This window comes from Neovison vison, chromosome X (genome assembly GCF_020171115.1).
Source record: "Neovison vison isolate M4711 chromosome X, ASM_NN_V1, whole genome shotgun sequence".
NCBI lineage: Eukaryota > Metazoa > Chordata > Mammalia > Carnivora > Mustelidae > Neogale > Neogale vison.
The window spans coordinates 35,342,389-35,356,315 of NC_058105.1; the positions used below are offsets into that span (position 1 = coordinate 35,342,389).

Here is a 13,927-nt window from a genome sequence, read left to right on the forward strand (position 1 = left end):
CTTAGCAGGCTCCTGAGTCCTGGGCCCCACACAGATGACCTTAAAACCAGAAATGAGGACTCCTTCTAACAGCCTGTTAAAACATGTGGACTACTCTGAAGGTCTGAGCATGCGCAGACATGCCTTAGCCAAAAATATTAACAAGTCATTATCAGAGGGATGCCTGGGTGGCTCAGGGGGTTAAGCGTTTACTTTCAGCTCAGGTCATGATCTCAGGGTCCTGGGATGGAGCCTCAAATCAGGCTCTCTGCTCAGCGGGAAGCCTGCTTCCCCCTCTCTCTCTGCCTGTCTCTCTGCCTACTTGTGGTCTCTTTCTCTCTCTCTGTCAAATAAATAAATGAATAAATCTTTTAAAAAAGCTATTATCAGAAACTGGCACTGAAGTGGCATCCAGGTAAAAAAATCATGAGAATAAACAAGCAGGAGAGATAGAATTCAAACAAGTAGCTGAGGTATATGACATATTATTCAGATGCTAAAAAATGAGATTCCTATGACAAATATGGCGAAGAAGGATTAAGTGGTGGAGGTGGAAGTCATTTTGACAGTCTGAGTTGGGCTTCACCCTGCATAACTCAAATGATGCCTTCACAGATTGATTGATTGATTGATTGATTGAGTGGATGAGACCGATTTTTATTCAACTTCTTTGAAAACCCACTAGTAGACTTTTCTGAGGACTCACAGGGGTTCCCCAAAGAAGCTGAGGCAGAGAATTGTTTTTCACTGTCTTCAGTGGATTTCCACATTTTGAAGGGAATTTGCTCTTTCCGATACAGGATTTATGTCTTTAGGTTCACTGGGTCATGGAAGCCTCACTTCATTCTCTTCCATGTCCTTTTAGAATAGTTCAACAAGCAGCTTCAAATCCATATCAGCTTTTACTAAAATTGTTAGTGGCAGGAAACTCACTGCAAAGAGAATAATGTTGAGGGGTGCCTGGGTGGCTCAGTGGGTTAAAACCTCTGCCTTCAGCTCAGGTCATGATCTCAGGGTCCTGGAATCGAGCCCTGCATCGGGCTCTTTGCTCAGTAGGGAGCCTGCTTCCCTCTCTCTCTCTCTCTCTCTCTCTACCTGCTTCTCTGCTTGCTTGTGATGTCTGTCAAATAAATACATAAAATCTTTTTAAAAAAAGATAGAGAATAATGTTGAAAATGGTCAAGAAAGAGTCAAAGCTGAAGACAGCCAGTTAAAGTCCTTAACCACAAGTGGTAAGAGACAGCTGCTATGCTTTGATAACAAGTAATTCAATGCAACCAATTAGTGCAGAAGTTAACTATACAAGCACCATTTGAGGATTAGCAGGAACTTCTTTTTTGAAGATTTCAAATGAACTTGACTTTCAGTGTTATTGTACCTAATCTTAAGTATTCATAACCACAACTCATGTTAGCCTCTATTTGTCAGACTCTTGACTTATTGTTGGGGCCTCATAGGACTATTTTATTTTGTCTTTAAAATTCTTGTAAATCTTTGTGTGCATCTTGCTTTTTTTTTAATTATTAAATATAATCCAAGGTGGCTATGGCTCTTTCATGCATTAATACCAGCATGGATCTATTTTTCTCAATGTGTTTGGAGTGTGAGACAAATCGTGTTAACTTGCTGTGTAGTTCATATTGCCTGGATGAATCTTCCACAACAATAATTTCATTTTTTCCAGTATTTAGTAGTGCAAGATATTAATGCATAATGATAATACATTTCTGATTTAATATAAATTGAAGATGCTTTCTAATTGTGCATGAATGCTGCCAACTTAGTGAGTTTTGACAACTGTTTAAATATATAGTGTTAAACTTAGGCTGGTAAACTGGGTCTTTGTCATTTGCTTTTATATATATATATATATATATATATATATACACATACAATTGTATATATATATACACATACACACACACACACACACACACACACACATATATATATAATGTGAAAATCACTATAGATAGATAGATGATAGATAGATAAAAGAAATGTGAATGTGCATTTAGTGCCTTGAAAAAAAAAGTCCTGAGAAACACCAAGCCACAAAACTATGGTGTTATGCTTAAGAGTGCAGGCTCTAGAGTTAGACTTTGGAGCCAGTTTTCTCCAGTGCAAATTTTGTGTCCTAGAACCAATTTGTTCAAGGTTATTAAATTTAAGTTAATTAATTGAATTAGTTAAATTAAAAGTTCAGTTCTCTAGCTTCCCCTCAATCACAGTGGCCACATTTCAAGTGCTCAAGAGCTACATGTGGGTAGTGGATACCATATTGGACAACACAGACATAAAACATCCCCATCACAGAAAGTTCTCTTGGACAGCAGTGTGCTTGAAGGTTGTTTAATAGGCTTCCATTTAACTAACTTGCCTCTTTAACTCTGTATTCCCATTACAAAACTTATCAATTGATAGCCAAGACATACTGAAATGAATGGGTAACCACACATTTTTTCACCCCCCAGTTCAACTGCTTATAAAACATCCAGTTGTGTTTGTTCCCAAAACTGTGTATTCCAGTTTACTTACATTGAAATTACATAACTTAGTTTAATTTGTCAACAGATAAAATACAGATGGGAAAAGTCTTCTATGCAAATTAAGCTGAATGCCTCGTTAAGAATCAATAAAGACAAGTTGAAATTTATTTGCTGCATAATTAATCATAGGATAGAAAATTCTAAGATATTAGAAGGAAAAACATCTAAAACTCGATGTTCAGCTAAATTCGAGAGTCCTTAAGTACTTACTCCACTTTAAGGAGCCTGAAACTGAAAAGGATTACACAATAATGGATGAAATTTATGAAAGAAAAATGAAGTTAAACTCCAATAAATAGAACTATATATCAAATGATGGATAAACACATATGATATTCTAAATTAATATAAATATATTTATGGAGATAATCAAACATTGTATGCTTTCTATGGGATATGACAATACCGTATATTAAATCTTGAAAAGAGAATCAAACCTCTACATCCAATCAAGTCTCTAGCTCCAATTCTCCAGCCACAATTACAATTTTATAGGAAATAGAGGACAAAGGAACTTGTTAAACTACACCGTGGAAATGCAATCAGTAAAATCCATACCTTGGGAAACTCTACAAGACAAACTTTTTTTAAAAAGATTTTATTTATTTATTGGAGAGAAAGAAGTGAAGGCAGACGCTTAACCAACTGAGCTACCCAGGCACCTCTGACCTGGTTTCTTCAACACATTGCAAAGAGAGAGAGATGAGGGGTAACTAACAGATTAAAAGAGACTTAAAATATAGAGCAATCGATCACAACATGTAGACCTTTTTTGGATCCTAATTCATAAATGGTGTGCAAAGTATTTTAACATGAGACAATTGGAAATTTGTACAATAGCAGATTAGTTGTATTATTGGGGTAATTATTATTGTTATAGACGAAATAATTGTCATTATGTTAAAAAAGAGTCCTGTTCTTTTACATACATACTGAAATATTGACAGATGATATGATGACTGAGATTTGCTTAAATATACTATGGGAAGGGATAGTGAATGGAGGTATGGATGAAGCATGATGGGATTTTTTAAAAAAGATTTTTATTCATTTGAGGGGTAGAGAGAGAGTAAGTGAGTAGGAGGGGGCAGAAGGAAAGGGAGAAGCAGACTCCCCTCTGAGCAGGGAGCCTGAAGCTGGGCTCGATCCCAGGACCCGAGATCATGACCTGAGCCGAAGGCAGACACTTAACTGACTGAGCCACCCAAGCATCCCTGACAGATTGATTATTATTGGGCCTGGGTATTGGGTACATAGGGACTCATTGCATTATTCTATCTACTTTGTATACATTCTAAATTCTCCATAACACAAAGTTTTAAAAAGATAATGTATCATTTTTCTCACCAAGTTTTTCTAAGAGACAAACTAAGTCCCAAAAGCATCAGAGGAGGAAAGTGAAAGCAGAGTAATATAATAAAGATTAAGAAAGTTCTAGTTATTTTCCATAATGACCCCCTCTTAATATCAAACCAAATTAAAAAGAAAAATATGTCCCTGCTTCAAACATGGGCGGAAGGCACTAAAGACTGCCTATTGGGTATTCACCACTGATTCTGGAATCAGCATTGATTGTAATCCCAGGTTCATCACTAATTGCATTACCCATGGACAAAGTAATCAATGTTTATAACACTCAGTTTCCTCATCTGTGAAGTGGAAGTATTATAAAGTCATTATGAAAGTCATCTGTGAAGTGGAAGTATTATAAAGTCATTATGAAAACTCAATAATATAAGCCAATGTAAGGTGTTTTGCTTGTTTGCCACAGAGCCCACCTCGGGAACCAGTAAGAGAGTACACAATGGAAATTGTTAGTGACAGCTTTGAAGGTCATACCAATGAATCTGGATTTGCTCTATTACATGAACTCTGAACATTCGAAACACTTGAGTGAGAGAAAATAATGTTTGAGAGAATTGATTTTGATGGGACAGAAATAGAAGGTAGAAAAACCACATAGATGTTGCAATTTTTGCAAAAAGACCTACACTTACGTGGTGGCTATAGAAATGGAAAACATGGGTGCCTGGGTTGCTCTGTCAGTTAAGTGTCCACTCGGGTCATGATCTTGGGGTCCTAGGGTGGAGCCTTGCATCAGGCTCTGTGCTCAGCAGGGAGTCTGCTGGAGATTCTCTCTCCCTCTTTGGGCCGCACCCCTTCAAATAAATAAATAAATCATAAAAAGATAAGAAACAGGAAATAGAGGACATCCAGACACTCCTGTGAAGAGGCACTAAAGTTAGAAACAGCAAGGTGTCCATTTGACTCCTGACTACTAATTATCAGGGAGCCCCATCTTCAAACTATTCACCTCAGGTAGGTAGAAACACAGAAGAAAAGAGATGGAAAGAAAGGTGGAGAACAAAAGAGACATTAGTCTTGGGTTTCAAAGACTGTTGTGTATTTACTCACATTACTCAGCGCTAACACTAAAGATGTCAGAGGCTTTATGCGGAATCAGGATAAATGTGTGAAGTAGCAGTTGAGGTTTAATAAGACCTGATGGCTTGAGATGGGGTGAAGAAGGATCGGGAAGATTCCCAGTGCAGTTTCCTGCGAATGACCAGATACATGGCTCTCCTGCCGCTCTCAGCTTCCTTGCCTGTAACTCCCCACTGTGGGCAGCTAATTGCTCCCAAAGGGAATTATGAAAAAAGCTAAAAGTCATTTACAACTTTCACTGTTACTCAACAAACTAGACTGTTTTCCTCCAGGAAGTGGTATTCTTTATAAAGTTACAATTTCTTAAGCAAACTTTCTCCAGGCCCACAGTAGTAAGAAATGCATTTAAGATTCTCATTCCTTCCTAACTCCAATCATCCCCAACGTTATTTTTCCACTGTAAAATTGAGCAATACTCCAGCTCTTCTTCGATGATAGAGCCGGTCTTGTAATGTTCAACTGGGTAGCTCAGAGGTTTCCCTCGGGCTACTTCCATCCCTGTTTCTCCTGATCAGCTAATTGAAAGGCAGCTCAAAAATGACAAGGTTTCTGCAGCTAGACTCCTAAGAGAAGACAACAGGGGACTGGAAGTTCTGTCCCCGCCAACCTTCTTGACGACAGGTGACTAGAGCAAATCCCTTACATCTGTGCTATCAGGATACCTACTTTCAAGGGAAGGTCTTTTAACTCTGCAAGCATCATGGGGCCTGATGAATCAAACTGATTTCTTTGAGTCAAATGAATTCTGGAAGCATTAAGCACTATTACGGGATGCAGAAAAAGACTGAATTACACAACAATAGAAAAAAAATGCTTGATTTTTTTTTGATGGGACTGTAACCTTTAAAATGAGAAATTTAGAGCTTAGAAAACATCTCCTCTCAAATGCACTTCTTTTGTATTTGATCACTTTCTCATCTGTGTATTTTTACAGCATATTTGAGTGTAAACCAGATCACTGAAACAATAAGTTCATTCACAATTCATAGACTGTCCACAGCCACGTAAAAAGAATATTCCCCTCTGCCAATAATAGGCACAGTTTCTGCATTACTCTGAATTCCATAAGGAAGTATTCTCAAAGGTTGTTTCCTAATCTCTTTTTTGAAAACAATAACACCTTATTAATTTAGATGGCTGGGGAACTTACTATCACTTCATCAATATTGGTTTGCATAATCTGTCCCCAAGTTGTTTTTTTTTAACGTGCTAGATACATAACCCTGCTATGAGAACATGCCAACACCAGATGGCAGTTGTATGCCACAGCCCCCAAGGTTTGAGCTGTAAGGTATAAACTGAGATGGTTTGAGGTGAAAGACAAACGTCCCTTTGCACCGTGTTCGTATCAAAAGCATATTACATATAACACCCACTTCTCATCACTCGGTGCCTTCCTCAATGCCCATCACCCAATTATATGCAACTGATCAATTATTGAACACTACATCTGAAACTAATGAGGTACTATGAGTGGGCTAATTGAACTTAAATTTAAAAAAAGAAAAGGAAGCATAATATAAATTTAAATAATAACTAAATCCTAAAATAATTCTTTAGAGCAAATGTCAACCAACTGAATTCCAGAATATAATTTTGTTCACTGCTTCTCAAAAGTCATCACACAACCTACCGCACCCCAAGCCCCAACCGTGTAATAATGTTTCATTAGAATGCTAATCTTCATATCCGTTATCACTTGCGCTTAACTACTTTTCCTGATTTTTTTTTATCTTCAATATCTTGTTGTTGACTTAGTCAAGCATGATAGAGCCACCCTGCCTAGCTATCCCAGCTAATTGAAGGAACGGTGTTTCTTGTGGTCTCTCCATCTTCCTGCAGCTTTCTTGTTCTATTTGCTTTCTCTCTCTTCCTCTTCACTTAGGGAACATGATTTACCCTCCACAGTTAGTGGTAGGTTCCTCTTCACAATTTTGTCCCTGATTTTCTAAATTAGTTTTATTTTTCTTAATGAGAAGAATTTACTCTGCTCAGTCGCTGGAGCGGACTGGGGCTTAGCAAAAATAGCAATTAAAAATGTACCCAAACAACCCAATTCAAATATAGGCAAAGGACTTGAATAGATATTTCTCTACAGAGAATACACAAATGGCCAATAATCAAATGAAAAGATGCTCAACACCATTAGTCATTAGAGAAATGCAAATTAAAACCACAATGAGATACCACTTCACATCCATTAGGATGGCTCTAATAAAAAATATGTGGAAAATAAGCCTTGGCAAGGATGTAGAGAAACTGGAACTCACATGCATCATTGGTGGGAATGTAAAGCAATACAATCACTGCAGAAAGTAGTTTGGTTGTTCCTCAGAAAGTTAAACACAGAATGACCATATGATCCAGCAATTCCATTTCAAGTACCCAAGAAAAATGAAAGCAGAGACTCAAAGAGACATTTGTACATACATGTTCTGACTGACATTTTTCCAAAGCAGACATCCAGATGGCCAACAGCTGAATGAAAAGATGCTCAACATCACTTATCAGCAGGGAAATGCAAATCAAACAAAATGCAATCAGATACCACCTCTCTCATCAGAATGACTGACGTTGAAAACACAAGAATCAACAAGGTTTGGAGATATGGAGGTATGGAGAAAAAGGAACCCTCTTACTGTTGGTGGGAATGCAAACTGGTACAGTCACTGTGGAAGAGAGTATGGAGGTTCCTGAAAAAGCGAAAAATAGAGCTACTCTATGATCCAGTGTTTGCACTACTGGGTATTCATCCCCCAAAAACACAAAAACACTAATTCAAACGGATACATGAACCCCTACATCTGTTGTAGCATTGTATACAATAGCCAAACTATGAATGCAGCCCGTGAATGCAGCCCGTGTCCATCAACAGACAAATAAATAAGGAAGAAGTGTTACACACACACACACACACAAATATTACTCAGCCATCAAAAAGAATGAAATCTTGCCGTTTGCAATGACATGGATAGAGCTAGAGAGTATAATGCTAAGTGAAAGAAATCAGAGAATGAAAAGTACTATATGATTTCCCTCATATGTGGAATTTAAGAAACAAATGAACAAAGAAAAAAAGAGACAAACCAAGAAACAGACTCTTAACTATAGAGAACAGACTGATGGTTACCAGAGGGCAGGTGGGTGGGAGGTCGGGGGAAACAGGTGATGAGAATTGAATCCACATTGTGATGAGCACTGAGTAATGTATAGAATAATTATAATGTACACCTGAAACTAACATAACACTGTATGTTAACTACACTGCACTTAAAGTTTTGAAAAAAATTAGCAACAAATAAGGAACCAAAAATATCTTAAACGTTTCTCCCAAACCACTAAAGTAACCTAATTAAGTTACAATTTGATTTAGCAGTCACAAAATTATATTACAGACCAAACATATGCCCATTAATCAAAAACTAAAATAATTCCTGAGTAAATGGTATAAAGTTAGCTTATGCCAAAGTTGACCTTGAAAAACCTTTCAAATATGGTTTAGTGTGGTTGTAAGTTACACATGAATATGTTTTCATAAGGATGTGTCAGTGATTCCTCAGTGTATTTTTTTTAAATAAAATGTATCTGAGTAGCAGAAAAAAAAATGTGCCCATAGGCCACTTGCTGATAGTGAAAGTCTAAATAAAAATTATTTCAATTTTAAGGACAATATGCCACCAAGGAAATTTCAAATAAAGGAAAAACAACCAGAACTTTACCTGGCTGTATCACAAACCCATTAGATCAGAACTAGCCAGGCTAGACCAATGTTGACATTTAAGTGGCTATCAAACAATTTCCTCTGGTAGATGTAAACAAGAGACAGAATTAATCAACTTAAGAGAATAACAACTTAACAGTTCTTTAGCATATTTATGGTCTACATAGAAATGAATGTTACTAATTAGGACCGATTGCCCCCAAAGTTGAATTTCCCATAAAGAGGAGTACGTAAATCCGCTAGCCCATGTCCCAGGCAGAGGAAAGAACGTGGATTCTCCCTCCACATCACACTGGCTGGGAACCTAGTTTATGAGACCACTGCACTAGTACTTTTCCTCTGTTATTTCTAATTCTTTAAAACCCTGGGAGACAGACATTGGTATCTCTATTATAAAGATTACAAAAATGAGGCAATAGCAGCTGTGTGTCTTTGATCAATGCCACACAGCTCTTCAGTCCTGCGACTAGGTTTCAATCACAAGTCTTTCCACACCAAAGCCTGGTGTGTGGCCTTTCTGATAACAGTGCTAGCCTTCAAAACACTGGCTTGTTACAATCAGACTAGGTATATGAGGATTTGTGCTAGTCCTCAAGAAACAAAGTTGAATTTCTGAAAGAACGTAGAATCTGAGCTTTTCCCTTCAAGTGGCCTTGCTCTTTAAATTTTTCTGATTTAGTGCAGTTTGACTGTGAAAGCCTTATAGCTCAAAGGTCCTTCAGTTCTCAGGTTAATGTTAGAGTGTCTCAGGGGACAGCTTTCTTCCTGATGACCTTGGCAGGAAAAGAAGTTAACCCCCTCATCAACTCAGTCTGTACGTGACACCAAAACATGAGAGAGCCTCAGTTTTTTTATTCAAATATTGCTTTATGTAAATCCCCAGAGCCCAGCCAAGCATCCAGGGTAAAGCAAATGTCTTCTGTAACTGCAAAGAATTCTGTTTCCAGGAAGCAGGGGATCTCACAAGCGGCCCTCAGCCCTGCTGTCAAAGAACCAGCAAAGGAATCAAGAACAGATAAGGAACAAGCAGATAAGGGAATTTCCAGTATAGCCTAAAACAAACTAGTAAAGATGAGATAAGATAAGATGTTTGCAGAAAAAAAAAATAACCTTTGGATGTCCAAAGGGCTAGCCTTTGACAAAATTGTGAAGGAGGTCTTCTGTTTTCTCTTTCTCTCCCTCTGCCCTCACCTCTGCTCCCCTAATTCTACTCCTCCACCCTACGTAGTCTCAGAGCTAATGATATTTTTTGAGTGCCTGTCCAAGCCTCCTAGAGTGGGGCTCTCTCCTCTCTGCTACCCCCTTAACATATTTTATGTCCCATAGCATCCTCCCGACCTCTCCTTCCTGTGATTGTTCTCATTAAACAATTAAACTCATTTGGTGAATTTATATAGCAACGATCTTGACCTCTAGTAATGATGTAAAGCATTACCGCTACCAGATCACACATTTGCATTGTGATTGGGCTTTACAAAACCTTAGACCTGGGTGGCTCGGTGGGTTGAGCCGCTGCCTTCGGCTCAGGTCATGATCTCAGGGTCCTGGGATCAAGTCCCGCATCGGGCTCTCTGCTTGGCAGGGAGCCTGCTTCCTGCTCTCTCTCTCTGCCTGCCTCTCTGCCTACTTGTAATCTCTCTCTGTCGAATAAATAAATAAAATCTTTAAAAAAAAAAACACCTTAGACCTGCCTTTCCTCCTAAACTATTTATTTCTTTCCCTTCGTCTACTTGTGAGCCCATAAATTCTGCTATGGTATTTTTACAACCTCTCCAACAGCAGGGAGAACATTTTGACTCCACAAGATAAAGGACTAATGGGCATAAGGGATGTGGCATCTGTTTGTAAACATTAATGGAGTGATGCCTGTTAGCCTGGTACTACTCCCTAACTTGCAGAAGCTTAGAACGTAGCTGGGGAGACAAAGTTAACACCTATGAAAAGTCAAACAACTTCACCAAATAGGATGGCATTCCTTGATTTGATGATCTGAAACACCAGGTGACTCCAGTGGTCTGACACTATCTAGCGGAGGTAGGAGGGCCAAGGGAAAGACCCAGAAGCAGTATCCTCAGAGTGTATGGTGCAGGAACTAAACAGTGGAGGGTAAATGAAGCAGTGACAGGGTCACAAGGACACTGTGAAAACAAGCCCATAACCCCAGCATGTACTTCCATCCATCTCGCCATCTCGGTGTGTGCTGGATTATTCCAGTGGTGAGGGAACACATGGATGAATCACTGTTTGATAAATACCTCCTGAAAAATGCCTTCCATCATTTTCTTGTGAACACATTGGAAATAGAATTGATGGCTTTTTAATTAATTCTGTCTCTAATATCCAGATGGCAAGTTTAGCAGTTACACGAAGCTCTGAAACCATGATTAAGTAACTGAATTTTCACACACATTAAAAAAAAAGATATTTAAAAGCACTACTTCCAGGAGTGGTTCTCAACCATGGCCCAAAGGGACTGGAGGGTACTGGGGAAAGGGAGGCTTAAAAACAACTATTATGTTTTTTTTATCCTTCCAAATACAGGCATGGAAGTAACAGCTGCATACATCCTTCTAAATATGGAAATGGAGGTAAAATCATTCAAATGGTCTGTTTTCAAATTATTTGAACTTCTGTCAAATTGAGATAAAATATTTTTTTCTAAAGTACTTTCCTCTTTTTGTAGGCCTTACGATGCCAAGTATAATGTCGTTCACATAGAAGAAATTCAACAAATATTTTCCCATTGGTTGATTGTTCTGGGAGAGAACCCAACCTTTTCGGAAAAAATTCTGGTGTAAACTGCAATTTTCCTAACTTTAAGCTCTATTTCAGAAAACTGGGCCCTGCCTACTAAAGAGGTCCATTGAGTGTTAACCACCAGCTTCCATTAGATGAAGATAAGGTACTAATGAGAAAGGAGTGGATAAGATTGGAGTAGCGCCCCCAGCAAGATAAAAGGGAAGAGGTAAACAAAAAGACAGGTGGGGCAATAAATTCTTCCTTCCCTCCTTGAAGAGACAGTATCACATAGGAGGAAACCTTACAGGGTTATAATCGTGGTATATATAGGCACATAATTTTGTGTACCCCTGATATAGTCCAAAGTCCAGGATATGTCCTTGGACTTTCTCATCCCACTCACCCCCACACCTTATACCATTTTCCTCCCCGGCACCTACTGATGCCTACTTCACTGTACATATATACTTACTGGTTGGGTTTGTTATCTGTTTGCACCCCCCTAGGATTTAAGTTCCATGAGGACAAAGGTAGGCCTGTCAAATTCACTACCGTTAAAACGCTCCGAAAAAGGGTAAAATCACAACATTCACACAAATACAGAAATAAATACGTGTTAAAGATTTTATTTAACTCAGTAATGAAGAAACTGGGAGAGTGTTACAACCAGTTAAAAACAGAATCCAAAGAACAGGCACATTTATAGATCAAGAATGCTGACATTTCAGAACGTATAAATGGGAGGCAACACTTTTTTCCACAGAGGAGGAGATGTCCTGAGAGAAACAGATTTGCTTGTTTATAGACAAGCATTATTGCCTATAAACAATGATTATTTTGCATTAATATCAGTTATCTCCGATCTACAGGGTTGCAAGATAACTGCCATCCAAGCAGGATTAGATAACCCTGAAGGTCTGCTTCAAACATGGCCTAGCTTTCCACTGAAACACAGAATCCTCCCTAGACCAACAACAGTGTCTAGCACAGTGCCTGGCACACAATGGACACTTGAAAGGGCAGCAAGAGGGCCAATATTATCAACATGAACCTCATTCACCAAACCAGATACTTGGACATCATACCCAATTGCCCTCTCTTTCATGCTGTCCTCGCTCCATACCCAATCAGTCCCCCCATGTTATCCTTTCTACCATCTGAAAATATTTATTATCCTGCATAAGAGAAATCTGTTCTAATGCGTGCATCTCAGGATGCCATTCCTATTCTAAAACCAACTACTACCCTCAGAATAAACCTTAAATACTTTAGAAACTAAGGCCTTTTATTCTGGGAATATCTAACAAAGAAGAAGTACACAAAAAGATCATAGACAAATCACCAATTTAGCATAGTTGTTGGTCCATCATGGATGCTCAGTAAGTATATGATTATTAATTAGTTAACAGTTATTCAAAGCAGGACCTGTATAACTCATCTTTCCCCTGATTTTTTTTTGCTTATAATTACAGCTTATTCTATAAATGTATCTTTTTACTTTTCCCATTTGAACTCATACCTCATAAAAAAAAAAAAAGAAAAAGAATACTTGGAGTCTATGAGAACTATTACCTTGAATCTAAGGTACTAGCATGTGAAAAGCAGAGTTAGCATCTCCAGCCCGACAAAATTTTACTTAGTTACAAGCCCCACCCCATGCCCAAGGGAGTCTCTACATGGTACTGTCAAAGTTCAGATTGGTGTAATGAAAATTAAAGGCCAATATAAGAGTTTCATAGATGGAGAAATTGTTTCTAAATTAAGTGGAGCTGGCTGGAATGGATAGCCTCTCTGACTTCACTATGACTGATGCTATTTGGAATTTTATTCTCTTCAAAGGGAGGCTGTTGTCTAAAGAAACCTTTAGAATTGATGACTAAGATGCAGCTTGGCTCTATGGCTGTGTTCTCTCCAAGAGTGCATGTTTTCTCTTGGGAGAATTTCCTTATGGTTATTGCACACAAGACCTCACTAGGAAAAGAAAATGTCAATTTAAAAATTTACTTCCCAGGAGGTGCCTGGGTGGCTCAGTGGGTTAAAGCCTCTGCTTTCGGCTCAGGTCATGATCCCAGAGTCCTGGGATTGAGCCCCACATCAGGATCTCTGCTCAGTGGGGAGCCTGCTTCCCCCTCTCTCTCTGCCTGCCTCTCTACCTTCTTCTGATCTCTCTCTATCAAATAAATAAATAAATCTTTAAAAAAAATTTACTTCCCAGATGCCCTTCACTATGGATTCATATAATGAAATGCAGCAATTTATATTTAGCAAAATAAAACTTAAAAGAAATTACAAAAAGCACTGTAGTGAGACCATTTTGAAATGCTGGGGGAGAATGTAAGGCTGACCTCAGAAAAACTCTTAAGTTCTGATTTGGTATCTTCCAGCCTTCCTTTAACTGCCTATCCTCAAGGATACTTCTTCCTATAATTCCCTGCTGATAACCAGGGTCACTCATGTGGGAGCCACGCCAGGTGTGCCCTCCTTAGACACTATC

At 38.5% G+C, this 13,927-nt stretch overlaps 1 pseudogene; it reads left to right on the plus strand.

The window, feature by feature from the left end:
* The window catches only part of LOC122896541, a 78,203-nt pseudogene extending 76,957 nt beyond the window's left edge, over positions 1-1,246 (plus strand).
* The last annotated feature ends 12,681 nt before the right edge of the window (positions 1,247-13,927 follow it).